This window comes from Dendrobates tinctorius, unplaced genomic scaffold, assembly GCF_039654945.1.
Source record: "Dendrobates tinctorius isolate UK_male_01 unplaced genomic scaffold, ASM3965494v1 ptg000160l, whole genome shotgun sequence".
Lineage (NCBI taxonomy): Eukaryota > Metazoa > Chordata > Amphibia > Anura > Dendrobatidae > Dendrobates > Dendrobates tinctorius.
In genome coordinates this window covers 28599961-28625846 of record NW_027361827.1, presented here as the reverse complement: position 1 = coordinate 28625846, position 25886 = coordinate 28599961, and positions in this window count along the sequence as shown.

Genomic DNA, 25886 nt, shown 5'->3' with positions numbered 1-25886 from the left:
TCAGATATCAGTGGGCCGCACACAATCCACAAGTGTCCACTGTCCACAAGTGTACGCAGAGATTCAAAATCTCCATTATCCTCTCGTCACTTTGGTCACAGGCAGCTGTGCCATCGAGCGTGTCACATAGCGCTCAGATATCAGTGGGCCGCACACAATCCACAAGTGTCCACTGTCCACAAGTGTACGCAGAGATTCAAAATCTCCATTATCCTCTCGTCACTTTGGTCACAGGCAGCTGTGCCATCGAGCGTGTCATATAGCGTTCAGATATCAGTGGGCCGCACACAATCCACAAGTGTCCAGTGTCCACAAGTGTGTGCAGAAATTCTAAAACTCCCCTGTCCTATAGACACCTTGTACCTTGTTTTACATTACTATATAGTTTGTTGGATTTTGTCTACATTTCTACCAAAAATGAGGAAGGCTGGTGGAAGAGGCCGTGGAATTGGGCAGGGGTTAGCAGCTGGTAATGATGGTGTTGGTGGTGGATCTGATGGTAATGGCAAGAGCAAAATAGGACCGAATGCAGGAGGTGCTGACCCTGCGTCATCGTCTGGCTACATAAGGACTCGAATGCTTAGTTTTCTAGGAGTTGGCAAACCGCTTTTAAAGGCAGAGCATCAGGAAAAAGTTTTGTCTTACATTGCTGACTCAGCCTCCAGCTCTATCGCCATACACGGTGACACAGAGAAAGGTGCACATGACATAGAAGAGGAGGTGATGGATGACCCAGTTGTTGACCCAGATTGGCATCCATTGGGGGAAGAGGGTGCTGCTTCCAATAGCTCAGATGAGGAACATCCACAGCAGACATCGACATCGCAACAGCTGTTATCTGGCAGGCCCGGAGCACTCCAAAGACAGGTTCCAAACATCAAAAGAGTTGCTGGACAGCTTGTCCAGAGGGTCAAAAGATCACAGCGTGCTAGGCCGCAAAATGTCTGCCAAAGTAGGAAGAGTGCAGTGTGGCACTTTTTTGAACAAAATCCTCATGATCAGGCCAAGGTTATCTGTAAGAAGTGCGCAAAGACCTTTAGCCGAGGGAAAAATCTGAAAAATTTGAATACCAGTTGCATGCTTAGACATTTAACCAGCATGCACTTGCAAGCGTGGACACAACACCAAACCTCAAGTGCCACATGTGCAACTGATCACAACGAAGGTAGTCAGCAACGCTACATTGTTTCCCCCACTGTAAGCCCACCGGTTAGCACAGCAGCAAATGTTGAGGTGTCGTTGCAAGGCCACAGCAGTCAGGGAATCCCACTGTTATATCAACGAAAGACTGATTCTAGGCCATCAGAAAGAACACCAACTCCATCACCATCAACAACCCTCTCTCAGTCCGCCCTGTCCACCGCTACTTCCACCATATGCAGCTCTCAAGTCCAGCTCACCCTCCCAGACACTATGAGTAGGTCAAGAAAGTACTCAGTCTCTCATCCGCGTACACTGGGTTTGAACGCCCACATTGCCAAACTAATCTCGTTTGAGATGATGCCCTTTTGGTTGGTGGAAAGCACAGCTTTCCGCGAACTCATGGCCTATGCAGTACCACGCTATGACCTACCCAGTCGCCACTTCTTCTCTCGCAAAGCCATCCCAGCCCTCCACCATCATGTGAAAGACAGCATTGTCCATGCACTCAAGCAGTCAGTGAGCGGAAAGGTGCACCTCACAACTGATGCATGGTCCAGTCGGCATGGCCAGGGCCGTTACGTGTCCATCACTGCGCACTGGGTTAATGTGGTGGATGCAGGGTCCACAGGGGACAGCGGTGGTGGGACAGTGCTGCCTAGCCCACGGTATAGGAAACAGTTGGCTGTAGGCGTTCGACCCTCCTCCTCCTCCTCCTCCAGAAGCGACAGCTCGTCCACAGAGCGCAGTCGTACGAGCACTCCATCTGCAGCTGCCACTGTTGCACACGATGTGTCCCCCTATCGAGCAGCTAGTGGAAAGCGTCAGCAGGCTGTGTTGCAGATGATGTGTTTGGGCGACAGACACACCGCCGAGGTGCTGGCCGAGTACTTGAAGCGACAAACTGAGTCATGGCTGGGCAGTGTACATCTTGAGGCAGGCAAGGTAGTTAGTGATAACGGCCGTAATTTTGTGGCAGCCATAGCCCTTTCAAAACTCAGCCACATACCTTTGCTTGGCTCACACCTTGAACCTGGTGGTGCAGTGCTTCCTGAGTGCTCCAAAAGGTGCGAAGACTGTGCGCGCACATACGCCGGTCGCCTGTACACTCCGTTCGTATGCAGAAGCTGCAGCGATTGCTCCACCTTCCCAACCACCGCCTCATTATCGACATTGCAACAAGGTGGAACTCCACCCTGCACATGGTGGAGCGGCTGTGCGAGCAGAGGCAGGCCATAATGCATTTGTGGGAGGATACACGGCCAGGCACATTGAGAGCAGACATGGAGTTGACAGGCGTGCAGTGGTCGAAGCTGAAAGACCTTTGTAAAGTCCTTCAGTGTTTTGAGGAATGCACACGGCTGGTAAGCGCAGACGACGCCATCCTAAGCATGAGCATCCCACTTATGCGTCTGCTCATGCAAACTTTGACGCACCTTAAGGAGCAGGCGTCTGCAGCCAATGTTGATGAGGAGGAAGAGGAGGAGGGAATCCTTGATGACATTCAGCCATTGTCTGCTCAGGGACCTCTCCTGGATGAGGTGGAGGAAGAAGAGGAGGAGGAGTAGGAGGATGATGGGGATGATTACTTAGGGGAGGAGGATGCATCTCGTGGGGCAAGTGAAAATGATGGCGTGGCAAGGTCTGGTACAGGGTTTGTGCGTGACTGGAGGGATGTGGATTTGCCAGAAAGTGCTCCTCCACCCAGCACTCGCAGTGCATCATTGACACCGGGAACATTGGCCCACATGTCAGATTATGCCTTGCGGATCCTAAAAAGGGACCCCCGCATTGCCAAAATGATGAACGATGACGACTACTGGTTGGCCAGCATCCTGGGTCCACGCTATAAAGGCAAATTACAAAACATCATGCCACAGGAGAACCTTGACCTAATATTGGCTAATAAACAAGCAACTCTGGTAAATCGGTTGCTTGAGGCATTCCCAGCACACAGCAGCGGTGATGGTTCTCACATGAGCCGTACGGGCCGGGGGCAGCTTGGCAGAGGTGTTCGTGGTGCACACAGCAGAAGTGGCGTTGGAGACAGGGGTTTCATGACAATGTTGTGGACTGATTTTTCAAATACCGCTCACACAACTGGTAATACTGCATCGATGGAAAGTGACAGGAGACAGCAGTTGTCAACTATGGTTACAAACTACTTTTCCTCCCATATCGATGTTCTCCCACACAGGTCATTCCCCTTTGACTATTGGGCCGCTAAACTGGACACCTGGCCTGAATTGGCCCAATATGCCTTACAGGAGCTCGCTTGCCCAGCTGCAAGTGTGCTATCGGAAAGAGTCTTCAGTGCAGCTGGATCAATCCTGACAGAAAAAAGGACCCGTCTGTCAACCCAAAATGTGGATGATCTAACCTTCATTAAAATGAACCACGCATGGGTTTCCAAGGATTTTGTCCCACCTTCATCTGATGACACATAGGGTGACAGAAAAATGGCTTGCTTTGGTCCACCTCTTCCTGGTACTTCACCTATTTCGCCTGTTGCATCAGTTGAATGTCCAACATCAACATATGCCACTTTCTAAAAGTCCCTAACTGTGCTGCCTCCCCCCCCATGGCCGGGGTCACCACCTAGCGCACGACACCATGCGAGTGCCGTTGCCCTGGACAGGTGGGTAGGCCGACTCTTGGGCGCGGGCACTGGCACAGGGTCCCTCATAGTGCAATCAAGTGTCTCTGACGGTGGTGGTGCACACCCGCCATCAGACACACCGCTGTACTATGAGGGGCCCAGTGCCAGTACCGACGCCCACGAGTGGGCCCCCCTTGCTTGGCCAGGGCCCCAGCATTTGCAATCTTTACCTCTCCCTGCTCCTCCGCTGTGTAGTCTGGGCCGTCAAATCCATACTGTGCCTGACACCGTCTGAGCCTGCCTCCTGAGACATATATTTTGAATGTGTACGCTATAAATACATGTTATCCGGGGATACGGTACCCTTTCTAACCTTTGTGCAATCACGTGCAATCCATACTGGGCCTAACACCATCTGAGCCTGCCTCCTGAGACATATATTTTGAATGTGTACGCTATCCATACATGTTATCTGGGGATACGGTACCCTTTCTAACCTTTGTGCAATCACGTGCAATCCATACTGGGCCTGACACCGTCTGAGCCTGCCTCCTGAGACATATATTTTGAATGTGTACGCTATCCATACATGTTATCTGGGGATACGGTACCCTTTCTAACCTTTGTGCAATCACGTGCAATCCATACTGGGCCTAACACCGTCTGAGCCTGCCTCCTGAGACATATATTTTGAATGTGTACGCTATCCATACATGTTATCCGGGGATACGGTACCCCTTCTAACCTTTGTGCAATGACGTGCAATCCATACTGGGCCTAACACCGTCTGAGCCTGCCTCATGCTGTATAGACATATATTTTGAATGTGTACGCTATCCATACATGTTATCCGGGGATACGGTACCCCTTCTAACCTTTGTGCAATGACGTGCAATCCATACTGGGCCTAACACCGTCTGAGCCTGCCTCATGCTGTATAGACATATATTTTGAATGTGTACGCTATCCATACATGTTATCCGGGGATACGGTACCCCTTCTAACCTTTGTGCAATGACGTGCAATCCATACTGGGCCTAACATCGTCTGAGCCTGCTTCATGCTGTATAGACATATATTTTGAATGTGTACGCTATCCATACATGTTATCCGGGGATACGGTACCCCTTCTAACCTTTGTGCAATGACGTGCAATCCATACTGGGCCTAACACCGTCTGAGCCTGCCTCATGCTGTATATACATATATTTTGAATGTGTACGCTATCCATACATGTTATCCGGGGATACGGTACCCCTTCTAACCTTTGTGCAATGACGTGCAATCCATACTGGGCCTAACACCGTCTGAGCCTGCCTCATGCTGTATAGACATATATTTTAAATGTGTACGCTATCCATACATGTTATCCGGGGATACGGTACCCCTTCTAACCTTTGTGCAATGACGTGCAATCCATACTGGGCCTAACACCGTCTGAGCCTGCCTCATGCTGTATAGACATATATTTTGAATGTGTACGCTATCCATACATGTTATCCGGTGATACGGTACCCCTTCTAACCTTTGTGCAATGACGTGAAATCCATACTGGGCCTAACACCATCTGAGCCTGCCTCATGCTGTATAGACATATATTTTGAATGTGTACGCTATCCATACATGTTATCTGGGGATACGGTACCCCTTCTAACCTTTGTGCAATGACGTGCAATCCATACTGGGCCTAACACCGTCTGAGCCTGCCTCATGCTGTATAGACATATATTTTGAATGTGTACGCTATCCATACATGTTATCCGGGGATACGGTACCCCTTCTAACCTTTGTGCAATGACGTGCAATCCATACTGGGCCTAACACCGTCTGAGCCTGCCTCATGCTGTATAGACATATATTTTGAATGTGTACGCTATCCATACATGTTATCTGGGGATACGGTACCCTTTCTAACCTTTGTGCAATCACGTGCAATCCATACTGGGCCTAACACCGTCTGAGCCTGCCTCCTGATGTATAGACATATATTTTGAATGTGTACGCTATCCATACATGTTATCTGGGGATACGGTACCCTTTCTCACCTTTGTGCAATCAAGTGCAATCCATACTGGGCCTAACACCGTCTGAGCCTGCCTCCTGATGTATAGACATATATTTTGAATGTGTACGCTATCCATACATGTTATCTGGGGATACGGTACCCTTTCTCACCTTTGTGCAATCACGTGTGATCCATACTGGGCGTGAGAACGGCTGGCGAGCTGTTAAGCAAGCTACAGCACCTGTGGTTTGCACACGTAAGTTTTTCATTTTTTCAGGAATGACGGTTAGGCCTAATTCCGGAACTGCGGTTGACCTGCACTTACTGGGAAATCATTGTTCGCGGGTAATAATTGTAATCAGTGATCCCCATCACTAACGTTGTTCAGCGGGTTATCTGCACCTGTAAGCGACAAACGCTGGCCTTTTCAATGTAGCGCACATGCAGCCACGGACATGTAAGGGCATGACACACCAGTTATTGGCCAATCTCATGTGCCAGAGCCTCACGTGTCCCTCTAGTAAGCCGGACTTGGACCTCGGGGCATGACGTAGTCTCGTTCGTTAACGGAATTAAGCTTGCAATGTGTGCATCTGTTCTGTAGCTGGCATGGTTGAGGTTTCCCAGGTGGAGTCGAATTTAACCATAGGCTCCACTCCTGGTGGTGCCCTTCTGGACATTCCTTTAAGGTTCAGCTTTGCAACCATACTGCCCACATAAAACAAACACTTTGCCTTCATGAACGCTGTTTGGAGGGTCATGACTCGTGGGAATAACGACGCCCAATCAGTTAACCTGCTAGAGAGATCGTTCGTTGCTCCCAAGCATGACATCACACTCCCTAGGAAGAAGGTAATGCTACTGTGGCGACCGTACTCCTGGGGGCGACACAAGTGCACTGATGCCCAGCCACTGCTCGATGAATCTGCTGGTACATTGAACCAGACCACTACATTCCCCTCGCACGCTACACGGCCTGAATCTGACCCTGATGAAACTCAGGTTACCCTTCCCATATACAGTTCCATCTTACACGGTGACAAAGAGGAAGCTGCAGATGAAAGTGCTGGTTCGGCCCACCCGCCATCAGACACACCACTGTACTATCAGGGGCCCTGTGCCAGTGCCGTCGCCAACGAGTGGGCCCCCCTGCTTGCTCAGGATCACAGCACTTGCAAAGTTGAAATACTGTGCAGTGAGATGGAAGATGGGGACGACAAGGAGTCCAGACAAATACAGGGATTCCCTAGCGAGGAGACTTATTTGATTGTTTTCAATGTTGGGACAGCAATTTTTGGGGAGCACTATACTCTGGAGAATGATAGATGGGGCCCACCATACACTGGAACATTCCAAAGGTGGACATCAGACACTGGAGCAGCATTTACAGGGCCCATTATACACTAGAGCATTAGAAATGGGGCCCATTATGTTTGGAGCATTATTTGGGCCCATAAGACAGTGGAGCTTCATCCATGGGGACCAACATATACTGTAGCATTGTGTGGAGCTCATCAAATACTGTTTCAAACATTATATGGGACCAATGATTCTGTATGGAGAAATAGATGGGCCTCGTCATGAGATGTAAAAAGTGAAGTATTTTTCATTGTACTATACCGCTATTTCTCTGCTGTATCGGAGCATGATGAGTTGTGGGATGTGTTAAAGGGGCACTCTTTCTCCCAGGGCACATGAAAACCTGGAGCCAGCCCTCCCCCCCCACAGTCTGTAGCCAAATAACCCCCATTTTTCAGTGCGTAACTTGTATTATGAAGTTAATTAAGGTTGACAAGCTTAAGTAAGAAGAATTGATGCTTTTGGCATTCAAATGGGCACTGTTGGTGTGTTTCCTGTCCTCCTCTCACTGCTGACTTTTATTCCCCATTGACTTACATTGGGTTTCGTGTTTCGGGACGACCCCGACTTTTCCCTATAATCGGACGATCTTGCTCGACCCGACTTTTGGAAAAGTCGGGTTTCACGAAACGAAAGCGACCCTGAAAAAACAAAAGTTGCTCAACTCTAGTGGTGATGCAAAAACTATTTTTTGCGTCACATTTATCCTGTGAGCGCTTGCACCAGGATTTCCGTGTAAATCTCTGAGATACATGATTCAGGTGGAACCCTCTGGCGGAAGATTTCCTATAATGAGGCAGATGGAGGCACTGTAGACACCGTGTGACCTGTGATCCGTCAGTGTCCATCATTTTAGGATGGCATAAAAGTGCTGTTGGCCACAGTTTTATGCACTTCTGAAAAGAAAGATACCGCTGAATAGAGGCCAGACGTAGTCCAGGGTAACTCTGCTGCCTCATTATAGTGAATGGATCTCTCGGGGTTTTCATCTGAATCTTGTCACTCAGAGAATTAGATGAAAACCCCAAAGTAGGTGGTCAGCATAGACCGCCAGATAAATTTGATCCCAAACATTATGTAAAATGTTTCCAATAAAAGCTTCAACTCAATCAACTAAAATAGCAAGCCCTGGCTCAGGTCTGTCATCTGTTAATGGAAATATAGGGGGCATCCATGTTACTGGTAGCACAAAGGCTCTGGAAAAGCGAAATGACTCCTCATCCGTCAAAAGAAATTCAGCAAATTCTCTGCTCCCAAATCCAAATGTCCCCCCTCCCTTCTGAGCCTCATAGTCTACCTAAACCACATATTGCATCCACGTTTGGCATTTCTAAAGTGATGAGAGCCCGCCTAACTTATGGGTGCATACCTCCAGAAGCACGGGTTGGGCATAACATACTGGTGACTGCAAAGTAATGGTCACTGCAGCATACTGCAACACAACGGCAGTTTGCAATTTTGACTTGGCAACATTCATTGCTGTTTGTTTCTGGAAAATACCCATGGAGTCAAAATTGTCACTACACCTGTAGATCAATTCCCCAAGGGGTATAGTTTCCCAAATGGGTACACTTGATGGGCTATCCTGCTGTTCTAGCAATTAGTGCCTCTGTATTTTGAGTCCACAAATTGTTCTAGGAAAATCTGCACTCCAGGAGGCCTATAGGGCTCTGTTACTACCTGAGACTCTCCGTATGGCTAAGTAGTACTGAACAGCCACATATGGGGTATCGCCACATTCAGTAAAAATTGTGGAACAAATTTTGGTGCCATCTTTACCCACTTCTTGTGTGAAAATGTAAAATCTGGGTCTAAAACTAAATTTTGGTGGTAAAAATGGAGTTATTTTTTCTTCAATGCCCAATGGTATAAAATTCTGTTACACACACATGGTATCAATATGATTACTGCACCACTAGGTGAATTCATTGAGAGGTGTAGTTTGTAAAATGTGGTCACTTATGTGGAGCTCTGCTGTTTTGGCACCTAATGGGCTCTCCCAGTGGGTCATGGCACATGCAAACCATTGCAGCAAAATCTGGAGCTCCTTGCCTTCTGAGCTTTGCACTGTGCCTGAAAAATATTTCCAGATTACATATAGGGTATTGGTGCACTCAGGAAAAAATGGACCTCAGTTTGCAGTAAAAAATTCTTATTGACCCTTAGAAAATTAAAAACTTGGGGCTAAAACAACATTTTAGTAGTAAAAAATGTAATTTATTCTTCCTTTTGTGAGGAACATGTGGTGTCAGTGTAAGAGGGTGAGATAGAAATAGCTCCTTGCTTCCCTTCCTTTGATTGTTTTCCATGTGTTGATGTTTACATATGCTAATCTTGGTAATGTCTATGATTTATATTTGCAGTACTGCTACATAGTAATATGTATTATTGCTCACATTTATGGTACTACCACATTCATACATGTGTTACCATTTTCTGTAGAACTATATTCTATTATGTTGTGTTCCTTTCGTGTAATACTGTATGTAATATAATGTGATGATATGTACTAATGCTCATGTAAAGCTTAGGGAAAGTAAAGTGCATCCTTTTGGGACATTAGAGGAGGGCACCTTAGTATTATAGTTCTTATAGATAAGAGTAGGTGTATTTCCTTTATGGGCCACTAGATGGGGGAATACTAGTGTGCACTGTAGGTATAGTTTATACTATGGTTATAGGGGGTTAAGTGTAGGAGGGGCTGCTGGGTGATAAGACAGGAGTTTCTAGGACGTTAGGTCCGATGGGGTCAGGGTGCCTGAAGTGTTCATATGGGCTACAGGCCCGGACAGCTTGACAGCCACGTAATGTTAAAGCGCTGCAGCCCACGTTAACCACGACCACTGTGCACCATAGCAGTGGGCCAGAATAGGGAAGGAAAGATGTGGTCTCTCATCGCCAGGGCGAATACCTTTAGGGCAGGAGGCAGTTGGACTGAGGAGATGATAGAAGTTGGAGCTTCGACGAGATCGGTACAGATGAGTCAGATGCTTTACCAAAGGCAAGCAAACCTGGTGACCGATGATTTCGAGTCTGTGGCGAAACAAGTAGAAGAAATTGTCATCATGGCGAGGTAAGGCCAGGAAGGATCTGGGGAGCAGTCTAGGACTGTCCGGTCCGGGCATATGCTGCACAGAAGTGACAGCAAAGCAGGGAAAAATAAGGAAATAAGTGAATTTCATGATGTGCCAACTGTGGATGTAACGTGTGAAGTATTAAGCAAAGAGAATGTTCAAGTTATTCTGGACTGTGTCTCCATTATTGGGGGTTGCCTGGAAGATGGACCGTCGCCGCCTGAGAATTGCCCGTGGGGACCTGAACCTGGAGATGCAGGTACGCTGAGAAGAAGAATACCGTTTTCTGTAGGGGAAGGTCGAAACACAGGTGCTTCAGTGTTTCTGGTCACATCTACAGTCCTGGCCTCCCGTTGCATCAGTATGATCACTGCACCACTAGATTAATTCATTCGGGAATGTAATTTGTAAAATAAGTTCACATATAGGGGGTTTCTGTTTTAGCTCCTCAGGGGCTCTACCAATGTGAAATGGCACCCTCAAACCATTTCAGCAAAATCTGAACTCCAATGAGTCACCTCTTCTGTACTGAGCTTTGCACTGCGCCTCAAAAATAGTATTCCCCCACATATGGGATATCGGCATCCTCAGGAGAAATTGCACTACAAATTGTATGGTGCAATATCTCCTGTTACCCATATGAAGATGCAATATTTTGTGCTGAATACATATTTGTGTCGAAATTTTTTTATTTTTATGGCTCAACGTTATAGACTTCAGTGAAGCACCTGAGGGTTCAATGTGCTGTCCACACATCTAGATCAATTCTCTGAGGGGTCTAGTCTCCAAAATTGTGTAACTTGCTCTGGATTTTCACTGCTTAGGCACATCAGAGGCTCTCCAAAATTGTTCCAGCAAATTTTACATTCAAAAAGTCAAATGGCGCTCCTTCCCTTCCAAGCTCTGCTGTACGCCCAAACAGTAGTTTTCTTCCTGATATGGGGCATTGGTATGCTCAGGAGAAATTACTCAACAAATTTTGGCTTCAATTTTTTCCTGTTACCCTTGTAAAAATAAAAAAATGGATCTGAAGTCAATTTTTTATGAAAAAAGTTAAATGTTAATTTTTTTTTTCAAAAAATTCCTGTGAAGTACCTGAAGGGTAAATAAACTTCTTGAATGTGGTTTTGAGCATCTTTACGGGTACAGTTTTTAGATTGGTGTCATTTTTGGGTATTTTCTTTCATATAGACCTCTCAATGTGACTTCAAATGTGATGATTTCCCTAAAAAAATGGTTTTCCAAATTTTGTTGGAAAAATGAAAAATCACTAGTCAAATTTTAGTCCTTATAACTTACAGGAAACAAAATAAAATTTTGGTTCCAAAATTGTGCTGATGTGAAGTAGACATGTGGGAAATGTTATTTTTTAACTATTTTGTGTGACATATCTCTGTGGTTTAAGAGCATAAAAATTCAAAGCTTGAAAATTGCAAAATTTCCTCAATTTTCTCCAAATTTTAGTTTTTTTTTCACAAATAAGCGCAAGTCATACCGAAGAAATTTTACCACTATCATGAAGTACAATATGTCAAGAAAAACAGTCTCAGAATCACCAAGATACGTTGAAGCGATCCAGAGTTATAACCACATAAAAAGACAGTGGTCAGAATTACAAAAATTGGCCTGGTCATCAACGTGCAAACCACCATCAGGGATAAAGGGGTTGAAAAATTGCATTTCTTTGCCTAGCAGTTGTGCAACTAGTGCAATATGGGTATAGATAATCTTATGTGACAATTTAGTGGGGGCAATAATCTTCATTACTCAGCATTTGGAGTGTATTAGCAAGGCAATCGATTTTTCACAAAGTACAAAACATTAACCTAGTGACCACATCTGGCTTAGTTGATCCTAAGTTGCTTCCAGGCTGGCTGGATCTCCATTACCATCTGTACTCAGTGCCCTGGTCTGCACCTCAAACTGTGAGTAAAAGTGTGAAGACTGCACCCCGCTGTGACACTATTACTGCCCTTGGGCTTAGCTCTACCTGTGGAGAGCTGTAACAGATCTGCTGCATCATCATCAGCACCAGCGGTCTCTTCAAGCAGCGAGGGTTAACATCTAACATCTAATTGCTGAATACCACAGGTGGCGTCATGAACTATCTTTCATAATTTTTATCATCCCCTTATCATCATTTTCATTGGACGGCCAGGGCCACAGACCAGGTCACTGCTGCTGTGACACATCCCCCTAAAAACTGGCCCGGCCCTGGCGGGTGCTCCACAAGTCTTCCACAACGGCCCTCAGGGATGCACTGAATATTGCATGTCTGCCTCCTACATGGAGAAGCAAATTTCTCCTTGTACCATGGGTCAAGAAAGGTTCACAGCCAGTATTTCATGGTTGACAAAATGTCTTTCACGCAAGGGTCTTAGGAAAGGCATTTTGACATGAACTCTGCCATGTGTGGCAGACTACAAAGAGTCAAATGTTCAATGTCCTCACCAGGAAGAACACTAACCATCCTCTCATCCTCAAGACACTTAGCCTCCTCCTCTGCAAGACATCCATGCTGGACAGGCATGAGGCTGGGATTGGAAGTCCCCTCTGTAGCGCAGCCCAAAACTCCTGTTCCTTCTCATCCTTCTCCTCCTGTCCCTCATCATCACCCAATGTGGCTTGAGAATATTGTGTGAGGATGGGCTGCGTGTAGTGCTGAGCGATACCTTCCGATATCGGGAAATATCGGATCGGATTGGATCGGACCGATACCCCAAAAATATCGGGTATCGCCGATTCTGATACCGGAAACCCATGCAAGTCAATGGGGCACAAATATCGGAATAAGAATAAACCCTTTCTTTCCTTGCACATCCAGTTCGGGAGGGGGAAGAGTGTGGGCGGTGCGTGGGCGGAGACTGTGCGTGTCTGTGTGTGCGGGCAGGGACTGTACGGGCCTCTTGGGGGACTGTGCGGGCCTGCCGGGGGTCTGTGCGGGCCTGCCGGGTGTCTGTGCGGGCTGCCGGGGGTCTGTGTGGGCCTGCCGGGGGTCTGTACGGGCCTGCCGGGGGTCTGTGTGGGCTGCCGGGGATCTGTGCGGGCCTGCCGGGGGTCTGTGCGGGCTGCCGGGGTTGTGTGTGTGTGCAGGCATCGTCCGATGGGACTACAAGTCCCATCGGGCTATGCCTGCTACAATGACAGTGATTGACACATTAGCCAATGATGGGACAGTAGTAGTCCCATCATCCGGCTAATGTGTTGAATGTAAAAAAAAAAAAAAAAACATACATACTACATACATGCTACATATATACAACATTCATGCAACATACATACATACTACATACATACTTCATATATACTACATTCATACAACATATTTACTACATACATACTACATATATACTACATTCATACAACATACATACATACTACATGCATACTACATGCATACTACATTCATACAACATACATACATACTACATGCATACTTCATATATACTACATTCATACAACATACATACATGCTACATAATACATACATACTACATATATACTACATTCAGACAACATACATACATACTACATATATACTACATTCACACAACATACATACATACATACATAGTACATACTACATACATACAACATACATAATAATAATAATAATAATAATAATAATAATTTTTATTTATATAGCGCCAACATATTCCGCAGCACTTTACAATTAAGTGGGGACATGTACAGACAATAAATTCAATACAAGTTAAGACAATTCAAACAGTGACATTAGGAGTGAGGTCCCTGCTCGCAAGCTTACAATCTACAAGGAAATGGGGGGACACAGTAGGTGAGAAATGCTTGTTAATTCAGGTCTGGCAATTATAATAGGGATTTTCATATAAAGCTGCATGATCCGGTCATCAGCCCGTGTGTTTAAGTGCAATAGACAAGTATCAAGTGCAGTTATCATGTGCATGAAGGGTGTGGAGACAGATGAATAGTAGGGTGCAGATTCAGAATAATATTTGGAAGGAGGGAACAGGGCAAAGTTAGCTTGCTGAGTAGTTGATGTGGTAGGCTTGTTTGAAGAGATGGGTTTTCAAAGCGCGCTTGAATAGGTCAGGGCTAGGTATCAGTCTGATCGTCTGGGGAAGTGCATTCCAGAGAGCTGGAGCAGCACGAGAGAAGTCTTGGAGACGGAGGTGCGAGGTTCGGATTATGGGGGATGTTAGTCTTAGGTCATTTGTAGAACGGAGGGCACGTGTAGGGCGATAGACAGAGATGAGAGAGGAGATATAAGGTGGTGCAGAACAGTGGAGAGCTTTGTGGGTGAGAGAGATGAGTTTATACGGGACCCTGTAGCGAATAGGTAGCCAGTGTAATGACTGGCACAAGATGGAGGCATCGGTGAAGCGGCTGGACAGAAATATGACCCTGGCTGCCGCATTCAAGATGGATTGGAGAGGAGAAAGTTTGGTAAGAGGGAGACCGATCAGAAGAGAGTTGCAGTAGTCCAGACGAGAATGAATAAGAGCGACAGTAAGAGTCTTAGCAGTTTCAAAGGTGAGAAAAGGTCGGATTCTGGAGATGTTTTTAAGATGCAGGTGACAAGAGCGACTGAGTGATCGGATGTACGGAGTAAAGGAAAGATCAGTGTCGAATATGACCCCAAGACAGCGGGCATGCTGCTTGGGAGTTATGGTTGAACCCTCCAGGGTTATTTCGATGTTAGGTAGAGTGAGGTTAGTAGAGGGGAGAAACACAAGAAGTTCAGTTTTAGAGAGATTTAGTTTCAGATAGAGGGAGGACATGATGCTAGAGACAGCAGACAGACAATCCTTGGTATTTTGAATTAGGGTAGGGGTGATGTCAGGGGAAGAAGTGTATAATTGGGTGTCATCAGCATAGAGATGATACTGGAACCCAAATCTGCTGATTGTTTGTCCAATAGGGGCAGTGTATAAAGAGAAGAGGAGGGGGCCTAGGACTGAGCCCTGCGGGACCCCGATAGTAAGGGGATGAGAAGAGGAAGAAGAGCCGGAAAAAGATACAGTGAAGGAGCGGTCAGAGAGGTAGGAGGAGAACCAGGAGAGGGCTGTGTCCTTGAGGCCTATAGAGCGGAGCATAGTGAGGAGGAGCTGGTGATCCACAGTGTCAAATGCGGCAGAGAGATCCAGGAGAATCAGCAGGGAGCAATGACCTTTCGATTTAGCTGTTATTAAATCATTAGAGACTTTAGTGAGGGCAGTTTCAGTAGAGTGTAAAGAGCGGAAACCAGATTGTAAGGGGTCGAGAAGAGAGTTATCCGAGAGATAGCGGATTAGACGGGAGTGGAACAGGCGTTCCAGGAGTTTAGAGATGAAGGGAAGGTTAGAGACAGGTCTGTAGTTAGCAGTGCAGTTCTGGTCCAGGGATGGCTTTTTAAGTAAAGGGGTTATGATGGCATGTTTAAATGAGGAGGGAAATATACCTGAAGAAAGAGAGAGGTTAAATATTTTAGTCAGGTGAGTGGTGACCACTGGTGAGAGAGACTGCAGGAGCTGTGAAGGAATAGGGTCACTGTTGCAGGTTGTAGGCCGAACAGAAGCGAGGAACTTGGAAACTTCTTCTTCTGAAACAGGCTCAAAGATGTCTAGTGAGCTTGAGGTGCGGCAGGGAAGGGGATCCAGGCACTGAGGAGATAGGGCTGAGATATCCTGATGGATGTGGTTGATTTTTTCTAGGAAATAAGTGGCCAGATCCTCACCGCTGAGGTTGGTGATGCGGGCCTGTACTTTAGGTTTCAGGAGGGAGTTTAAGGTTTCAAAAAGTCGTCTTGGGTTGTTGGATAGTGAGGTGATGAGGGTGGTGAAGTAGGATTGTTTAGCCAGATGAAGGGCAGAGTTATAGGTTTTGAGCATGAACTTATAGTGGATGAAGTCTTCTGCTAAGAGAGATTTTCTCCACTGCTGCTCTGCACACCTCGAGCAGCGCTGAAGAAAGCGTGTTTGCATTGTGTGCCAGGGCTGCCGTTGTCTGTGTCGGGTCTTTCTGCGTATAGAAGGTGCTGCTTCATCTAGGGCATTCTTCAGTGTATTATTGAAGTGTGACAATGCTATGTCTGGACAGGAGAGGGTGGAGATGGGGGCTAAAGATGTGTGGAGATTGTCCCTAAGCTGTTGGGTATTAATGGTACATGTATTCCGATAAGTGTGGTAAGTGGGGGTGTCCCGGGTGAGGAGACAATTCTTGACAGAGAAGGAAAGAAGGTTGTGGTCCGAGAGCGGGAGAGGTGACTGAGGAAAACCAGGTCCAGAGTATTCCCGTCCTCATGTGTAGGAGAATTAGTAAACTGTGAGAGGCCGAATGAAGAAGTTAGAGAAAGAAGATGAGAGGCAGACTGGGAGAGCGGATCATTGATGGGGATGTTAAAGTCTCCCAAAAAACATGCTACAGACATACATAAAACATGCTACAGACATACAACATACATACTACATACAATACATTCATACATTCATACAATACATACATATAGTACATATACACTCACTGGCCACTTTATTAGGTACACCATGCTAGTAACGGGTTGGACCCCCTTTTGCCTTCAGAACTGCCTCAATTCTTCGTGGCAGAGATTCAACAAGGTGCTGGAAGCATTCCTCAGAGATTTTGGACCATATTGACATGATGGCATCACACAGTTGGCGCAGATTTGTCGGCTGCACATCCCTGATGCGAATCTCCCGTTCCACCACATCCCAAAGATGCTCTATTGGATTGAGATCTGGTGACTGAGGAGGCCATTTGAGTACAGTGAACTCATTGTCATGTTCAAGAAACCAATCTGAGATGATTCGAGCTTTATGACATGGCGCATTATCCTGCTGAAAGTAGCCATCAGATGTTGGGTACATTGTGGTCATAAAGGGATGGACATGGTCAGCAACAATACTCAGGTAGGCTGTGGCGTTGCAACGATGCTCAATTGGTACCAAGGGGCCCAAAGAGTGCCAAGAAAAAATTCCCCACACCATGACACCACCACCACCAGCCTGAACCGTTGATACAAGGCAGGATGGATCCATGCTTTCATGTTGTTTACGCCAAATTCTGACCCTACCATCCGAATGTCGCAGCAGAAATCGAGACTCATCAGACCAGGCAACGTTTTTCCAATCTTCTACTGTCCAATTTCGATGAGCTTGTGCAAATTGTAGCCTCAGTTTCCTGTTCTTAGCTGAGAGGAGTGGTACCCGGTGTGGTCTTCTGCTGCTGTAGCCCATCTGCCTCAAAGTTCGACGCACTGTGCGTTCAGAGATGCTCTTCTGCCTACCTTGGTTGTAACGGGTGGCAATTTGAGTCACTGTTGCCTTTCTATCAGCTCGAACCAGTCTGCCCATTCTCCTCTGACCTCTGGCATCAACAAGGCATTTCCGGCCACAGAACTGCCGCTCACTGGATTTTTTTTCTTTTTCGGACCATTCTCTGTAAACCCTAGAGATGGTTGTGCGTGAAAATCCCAGTAGATCAGTAGTTTCTGAAATACTCAGACCAGCCCTTCTGGCACCAACAATCATGCCACGTTCAAAGGCACTCAAATCACCTTTCTTCCCCATACTGATGCTCGGTTTGAACTGCAGGAGATTGTCTTGACCATGTCTACATGCCTAAATGCACTGAGTTGCCGCCATGTGATTGGCAGATTAGAAATTAAGTCTTAACACACAGTTGGACAGGTGTACCTAATAAAGTGGCCAGTGAGTGTAGACATACAGTACATATAACATAGAGTACATACTCACCATCACTTGTCACTTTGATCCCCGAAGCCAGTGTCATCTGTAAAAAATATTAAAATAACAAAAAAACAATATACTCCCTGATCCGCAGAAATCCACGAGTGTCCCACGACGATCTCCCGTGGAGAACAGCAGCATCAGCTGATGCGACCGCTCTCTAGGGGCCCCAGGAATACAATGACGGGAGATAGGTATCCTTCCGCACTGTATTCCTCCACCACTGTAAAAAAATAGTCCCTAGTCTCACTTTTGGCATTGTTGTGTGAGAAAGTTCCCACGCAGCTTTTGCCATAAAGTGAGACCAGTGAACTATAGTAACCTCTCAGTGATGCACTGCAGGAGATCGTCGTGGGACACTCGTGGATTTCTGCGGATCAGGGAGTATATTGGTTGTTTGTTATTTTAATATTTTTTACAGTGAGAATGACACTGGCTTCGGGGATCAAAGTGACAAGTGATGGTGAGTATGTACTCTATGTTATATGTACTGTATGTCTATATGTATGTACTAGCTGAAGAGCCCGGCGCTGCCCGGGCATAGTAACTAACTGTGGTTAGTTATAGAAAATTATAATTATCCTCCATCCCATAGTCCCGTGCCCATATACCCATCATACATATCCACGATCCCATAGGCCCGTGCCCATATACCCATCATACATATTCTCCATCCCATAGTCGAGTGCCCATATACCCATCACACATCCTCCATCCCATAGTCCCATGCCCATATACCCATCATACATTTTCTCCATCCCATAGTCCAATGCCCATATACCCATCATACATATTCTCCATCCCATAGTCCCATGCCCATATACCCATCATACATATTCGCCATCCCATAGTTGAGTGCCCATATACCCATCACACATCCTTCATCTCATAGTCCCCTGCCCATATACCCATCATACATATCCTCCATCCCATAGTCGAGTGCCCATATACCCATCACACATCCTTCATCCCATAGTCCCATGCCCATATAACCATCATACATATTCTCCATCCCATAGTCCCATGCCCATATACCCATCACACATCCTTCATGCCATAGTCCCATGCCCATATACCCATCATACATATCCTCCATCCCATAGTCCCGTGCCCATATACCCATCATACATATCTGCCATCTCATAGTCCCGTGCCCATATACCCATCATACATATCCTCCATCCTATAGTCCAGTGCCCATATACCCATCACACATCCTCCATCCCATAGTCCCGTGCCCATATACGTATCCTCCATCCCATAGTCCAGTGCCCATATATACATCACACATCCTCCATCCCATAGTCCCGTGCTCATATACATATCAGCCATCCCATAGTCCCGTGCCCATATACCTGTCATACATATCCTCCATCCCTTAGTCTGGTGCCCATATACTCATCACACATCCTCCATTCCATAGTCAACCATTATGATATCATAATGAGCGGAGGCAGGGCTTGAAACCTTTGATGACATAAGCGTCGCCATGGCAACCATTGTGACATTATAGCGAGAGGAGGGGTTTGATACGCACACACTGCTTCCCCAGTATGCAAATAGGGGCATTTTGACATCATAATGAGGGGCGGGGCTTGATGCGCACACACTTTTTCCCCCCAGTATGTAGATAGGGGCAAAATTGTTTGGTGAATTGGAATGTGCGGGGTTAAAATTTCACCTCACAACATAGCTTAGGACGCTCTCGGGGTCCAGACGTGTGACTGTGCCAAATTTTGTTGCTGTAGCTGCGACGGTGCGGATGCCTATCCCGGACATACAAACATACACACACACACACATACACACATACATACACACATACATACACACTTTGAGCTTTATATATTAGATTGTATGAATGTATGAATGTATTGTATGTAGTATGTATGTAGTATGTATGTAGCATGTTGTATGTATGTTGTATACACTCACTGGCCACTTTATTAGGTACACCATGCTAGTAAGGGGTTGGACCCCCTTTTGCCTTCAGAACTGCCTCAATTCTTCGTGGCAGAGATTCAACAAGGTGCTGGAAGCATTCCTCAGAGATTTTGGACCATATTGACATGATGGCATCACACAGTTGGCGCAGATTTGTCGGCTGCACATCCCTGATGCGAATCTTCCGTTCCACCACATCCCAAAGATGCTCTATTGGATTGAGATCTGGTGACTGAGGAGGCCATTTGAGTACAGTAAACTCATTGTCATGTTCAAGAAACCAATCTGAGATGATTCGAGCTTTATGACATGGCGCATTATCCTGCTGAAAGTAGCCATCAGATGTTGGGTACATTGTGGTCATAAAGGGATGGACATGGTCAGCAACAATACTCAGGTAGGCTGTGGCGTTGCAACGATGCTCAATTGGTACCAAGGGGCCCAAAGAGTGCCCAGAAAAAATTCCCCACACCATGACACCACCACCACCAGCCTGAACCGTTGATACAAGGCAGGATGGATCCATGCTTTCATGTTGTTTACGCCAAATTCTGACCCTACCATCCGAATGTCGCAGCAGAAATCGAGACTCATCAGACCAGGCAACGTTTTTCCAATCTTCTACTGTCCAATTTCGATGAGCTTGTGCAAATTGTAGCCTCAGTTTCCTGTTCTTAGCTGAGAGGAGTGGTACCCAGTGTGGTCTTCTGCTGCTGTAGCCCATCTGCCTCAAAGTTCGACGCACTGTGCGTTCAGAGATGCTCTTCTGCCTACCTTGGTTGTAACGGGTGGCAATTTGAGTCACTGTTGCCTTTCTATCAGCTCGAACCAGTCTGCCCATTCTCCTCTGACCTCTGGCATCAACATGGCATTTCCGGCCACAGAACTGCCGCTCACTGGATTTTTTTTCTTTTTCGGACCATTCTCTGTAAACCCTAGAGATGGTTGTGCGTGAAAATCCCAGTAGATCAGCAGTTTCTGAAATTCTCAGACCAGCCCTTCTGGCACCAACAATCATGCCACGTTCAAAGGCACTCAAATCACCTTTCTTCCCCATACTGATGCTCGGTTTGAACTGCAGGAGATTGTCTTGACCATGTCTACATGCCTAAATGCACTGAGTTGCCGCCATGTGATTGGCTGATTAGAAATTAAGTCTTAACACACAGTTGGACAGGTGTACCTAATAAAGTGGCCAGTGAGTGTATATGTAGTATGTATGTAGTATGTAGTATGTATGTATGTTGTATGAATGTAGTATGTAGTATGTATGTTGTATGAATGTAGTATGTATGTATTATGTAGTATCTATGTATGTTGTATGAATGCAGTATGTATGTATGTTGTATGAATGTAGTATATATGTAGTATGTATGTATTATGTAGTATGTATGTATGCTGTATGAATGTAGTATATATGTAGTATGTATGTAGCATGTATGTTGTATGAATGTAGTATATATGAAGTATGTATGTATGTTGTATGAATGTTGTATGTATGTTGTATGAATGTTGTATATATGTAGTATGGAGCATGTATGTAGTATGTATGTGTTTTTTTTGTTTTTTTTACATTCAACACATTAGCCGGATGATTGGACTACTACTGTCCCATCATTGGCTAATGTGTCAATCACTGTCATTGTAGCAGGCATAGCCCGATGGGACTTGTAGTCTCATCGGACGTTACCTGCACACACACACAACCCCCGGCAGGCTGCACAGACCCACGGCAGGCCCGCACAGACCCCCGGCAGCCCGCACAGACCCCCGGCAGGCCCATACAGACCCCCGGTAGGCCCGCACAGACCCCCGGCAGCCCGCACAGACCCCGGGCAGGCCCGCAAAGACCCCCGGCAGCCCGCACAGACCCCCGGCAGGCCCGCACAGACTGCGCATCATGATGACATCATTTCAGCAGCCAATCACAGCCATGCCATTAGTTAACATGGCTAACACAACTGGCTAATTGCATTATGGGAACTTCCGATTCCGGTATTCGATATTGTAAAAATATCGGTACTCGGTATATTTACAGTATCGGAATGCTCAACACTAGCTGCGTGGTATCAACCACTGTAAAATCTTGCTCCGTAGACACCCCATCAGCATCCAAAGTTTCCTCTTTGAGATTCTGCAGCAAACATTTAAATAGACAGAGGAATGGGATTTTTATGCTGACAATAGCATCATCAGCGCTCACCATCTTGGTGCAGTACTCAAAGTTTTGAAGAACCTCACAAATGTAATTGATCCACACTTATTCGCAGTTGTTATGTGTGGGGGTTGAGTGTAACTCTGATGGGCATTGAGACGCTGGAATTCAGACACTGCTCTCAGCTGCTCACTAAGCATTGACTGTTAGGCATCAGGTTTCTGGCGCTGCACAGCAGAAATCCCAATCCTTGCCTTCGGCAGTCTCCCATTCCTCTCCAGTCACAGAGGAGCCTGCTGAGCAGACTTGTCGATCCTGGTGCTCTGCTCAGACCAGCTTTGTGGGTTTGATTGCTGCTGCCACCTCTGGTCCAGCTATAGCAACGCATATTGGTCTGCAGCTAACAACTCCAGGGACTAAGTCCTCCTTTCAGTCCACTGAGCATGCCCGTGAGACGATCTCCCATTGGAGATCAGAGAACACATGCTCAGGTCCTTCTCCAGCTCGGATTGGACCCCCAGGAAGGTCTTGGAAGGACGCTGCTATAAAAGGTTTGCATGCCCGCTCGGCCATGCGCTAGTATAGACTCTTATTGTATATTGTGTGAGTGATGATGGATGCATGTATCTGGTAACTGGCTCATTATGACTCACCTCCCTTGGATACGTATGGTATAGGGCTATAGAGTTAGAGTCAGCGCCTACTAGTGGCTTGGTCTGCGCCACAGTGCTTCCACATCTCAGCACCTCACTCAGCGCCATATGGTGCCGTCCAGAGCTGGGCACCTTCAGTACTGCATTAAGTGGTTGCATCCGCCAGTGCAATGCCGTGCGCCAGTCTAGCGCTTTCCTCCATTGTGGTTAGTGGCGTCCGCCAGAGTGGTGCAGTTCGCACATAGTGCGCTTTAGTTATTTAATTTGTTTCTTCCTGGCACCACTGTTGAGGTGCTGAGCACTAGTGTGACTAGAGGGACTCTAACTCAGTGTCTCAGGGGTAGAGTCTTGTGTCTATACACCAGTGCTCACATTGCCGAGCTCTGTGAGCATAAACAGGCTGCAGCATTTGTGTTTGACGGTCGGTGGCTCTGTGAGGTAACAGAGTCTGCCTCTGTACACACTAGGTGAAGTTAACCCCGTGTGTTCCTCTATTGTACCGCCATATAACGTCTGCCATTACCGAGCAGCAGTTACCATCTCTGCGCGGTGGACCCCGGGCTGCGAACGCACTTAATTACCTTCCTTATTATTTGGTGCTTTCCACCAGCCCGTAACATTATTCTAGTGCCAGGGTGTGGCTAGTAATGGTAGACGAACAGCGACTCCTCCGGAACATCCAGCAGCTGGAGGGCAGGTTAGCGGCTCTTGAGTGCTCAACCTCAGCTGTGGATCTTTCCGTGGTCGCTGTTCAGGCAGCCACAGAGGTTGTCTCCCATGTGTCCACTGCCACCCCTGCCTCGACTTTATCCCACCTCCTGCTGACCAAGAAGTTCTCGGGCGAAAGTGCTTCTTGTAGGGGATTCATCAGCCAATGTACCATACAGCTAAAACTGCTGGCTGCACGATTCCCCTCTGAATGGGCTAAAGTGGGATTTGTTATTTCTCTCCTGTCGGGCATGGCTCTGGAGTGTGCCACACCGCTTTGGGAGCGTGGTGATCATGTGGAGCAGAGTGCCTCGCAGTTCTTGGTCACTCTGAAGCATGTCTTCTTGGGACCACGAGTCACCCATGATACCACGCTCCAGCTGCTGGCATTATCGCACGGCTCGTCTCTGGTCACCCATTATGCCATCCAGTTCCAGATGCTGGCTTCAGAACTGGAGTGGTCAGATAAGACCCTTGTTCCGGTGTTTTGGAGACGTCTGGCTGGTCATGTATAAGGCGCTCTGGCCACGAGGGAGATTCCCACCACACTGGAAGAGCTTATCACCATATCCACCCGCATAGACCTTCGCTTTTCGGAGCGAAGGTTGGAGCGGTTCCAGTATAGGCAGAAGTTTAGTTTGGCACCCAGTTTTGGACCTCTGAGCTTCTGGCGAGGACATACTGGTAGCCGCATATGGCCCGTGACGTCAAGGACTATATTCAGGCGTGCGTGTCTTGTGCCCAGAATAGGTCCTCTCGGCAGCGGCCTGCTGGGCTACTTTACCCTCTGCCGGTAGCGGACAGGCCCTGGGAGATGGTCTCCCAAGTCCAGTGGCAGCATGGTCATTTGGGTTGTCACCGACCACTTCTCCAAGATGGTGCACCTGGTTACCTTCTGCACGGGGCCTGGCAGCATTGTTTATTAAGCACGTTTTCCGCCTGCATGGCATGCCGGATAAGATTGTCAGCGATCACGGTCCTCAGTTTGCGTCTCGATTCTGGAGAGAGCTCTGTAGCCTGCTCAGCATTGAGCTAAATCTCTCCTCAGCCTATGATCCCGAGACGAATGGGTTGGTAGAGAGAGCCAATCAGACCCTGGTCACATATCTACGATATTGTGTGTTATGATTGAGTCACCGTAGGAGGCAAAAATAGAAATGCTAGCTAAGTCCAGAAAACCAGAGAAGTTGGCAGCTATCGGATTGCAGACCCCTGAACCTATCAACACAACTAGCAGTAGCCGTGGGGGGCTCCTACGATGCCCTAGGCCCCTCGATCACAGCCGGAGGACTACATAGCCTAAAGACAGAAAGGGAAATCTAAACTGCCCCAGAGCAGACCCCAAAGCAAAAGGCAGCCCCCCACATATAATGACAGTGAAGCAAGAAGAAAGAGCAAAACACAGACAGAAAGATAGACTGAGCAAAGATGGGGCCCACGCTAGCTTAGATAGGAAAGGACAGGAAGGCTGCTGTCTGCAATCCGTGAAAAACCCTATGAAAATAAGAGCCAACCAACTGACAGTAAAAAAGGCCCTGAAGACGCTAGGCTTCAAAACAGCTATGTCAGTACTCAGGAATATTCTGAAGACAGAGCAACAGGCAAAAGGAGATTCAGCTCACCCCAGCAGGGAATGGCAGAATCCAGAAAAGCAAGGAAAACAAAACACTAATGCAAAAAGGCAAAGCAGAAATCTTAGCTTTAGATGAGCAGGAATCAGACTGGTTTCCTAGAAGTCCACAGAGAAATCACCCGCAGGCCAGATGGGCGTCGGCAGCCTTATATCCAATCATTAACTCCACTCAGCCAGTCATCATCATCAGCCCAAGGTGTTTGACAATCAGGCTCACTACCTTTCATCACCAGAAGAGGGAGTTCCTGGAGCCTCAGTAGTGAAGGGGAAAATGAACTCACAACAGTACCGCCCCCTTGAGGAGGGGTCACCGAACCCTCAACCACGCCACCAGGGCGATCTGGGTGAGCCTGATGAAAGGCACGCACCAATCTTTTGGCATGAATATCAGAGGCAGAGACCCAGGAATTATCCTCCTGACCATAACCCCTCCACTTAACCAAATACTGGAGTCTCCGTCTAGCCAGACGGGAATCCAGTACTTTCTCTACCTCATATTCCATGTTACCTTCAACCAATACAGGGTCTGGAGGTGCAACCCCCGGAACAACAGGTTCAACAAACCTCTTCAACAAAGATTTATGGAACACATTATGGATTTTAAATGTGACAGGAAGAGCCAAACGAAAAGAGACCGGATTAATAATCTCCAAAATCTTGTAAGGTCCAATAAATCTAGGCTTAAACTTAGGAGAAGCCACCTTCATAGCAATATTTTTTGATGATAACCACACCATATCACCAACCTTAAATTGGAGACCAATGGTCCTATGTCGGTTGGAAAACCGCTGGGCCTTTTCCTGGGAGAGAGATAACTTATCCACCACTTGGTCCCAGATCTGGTGCATTCTCTCCACCACAGTGTCATCCCCTGGGCAGGCAGAGGGCT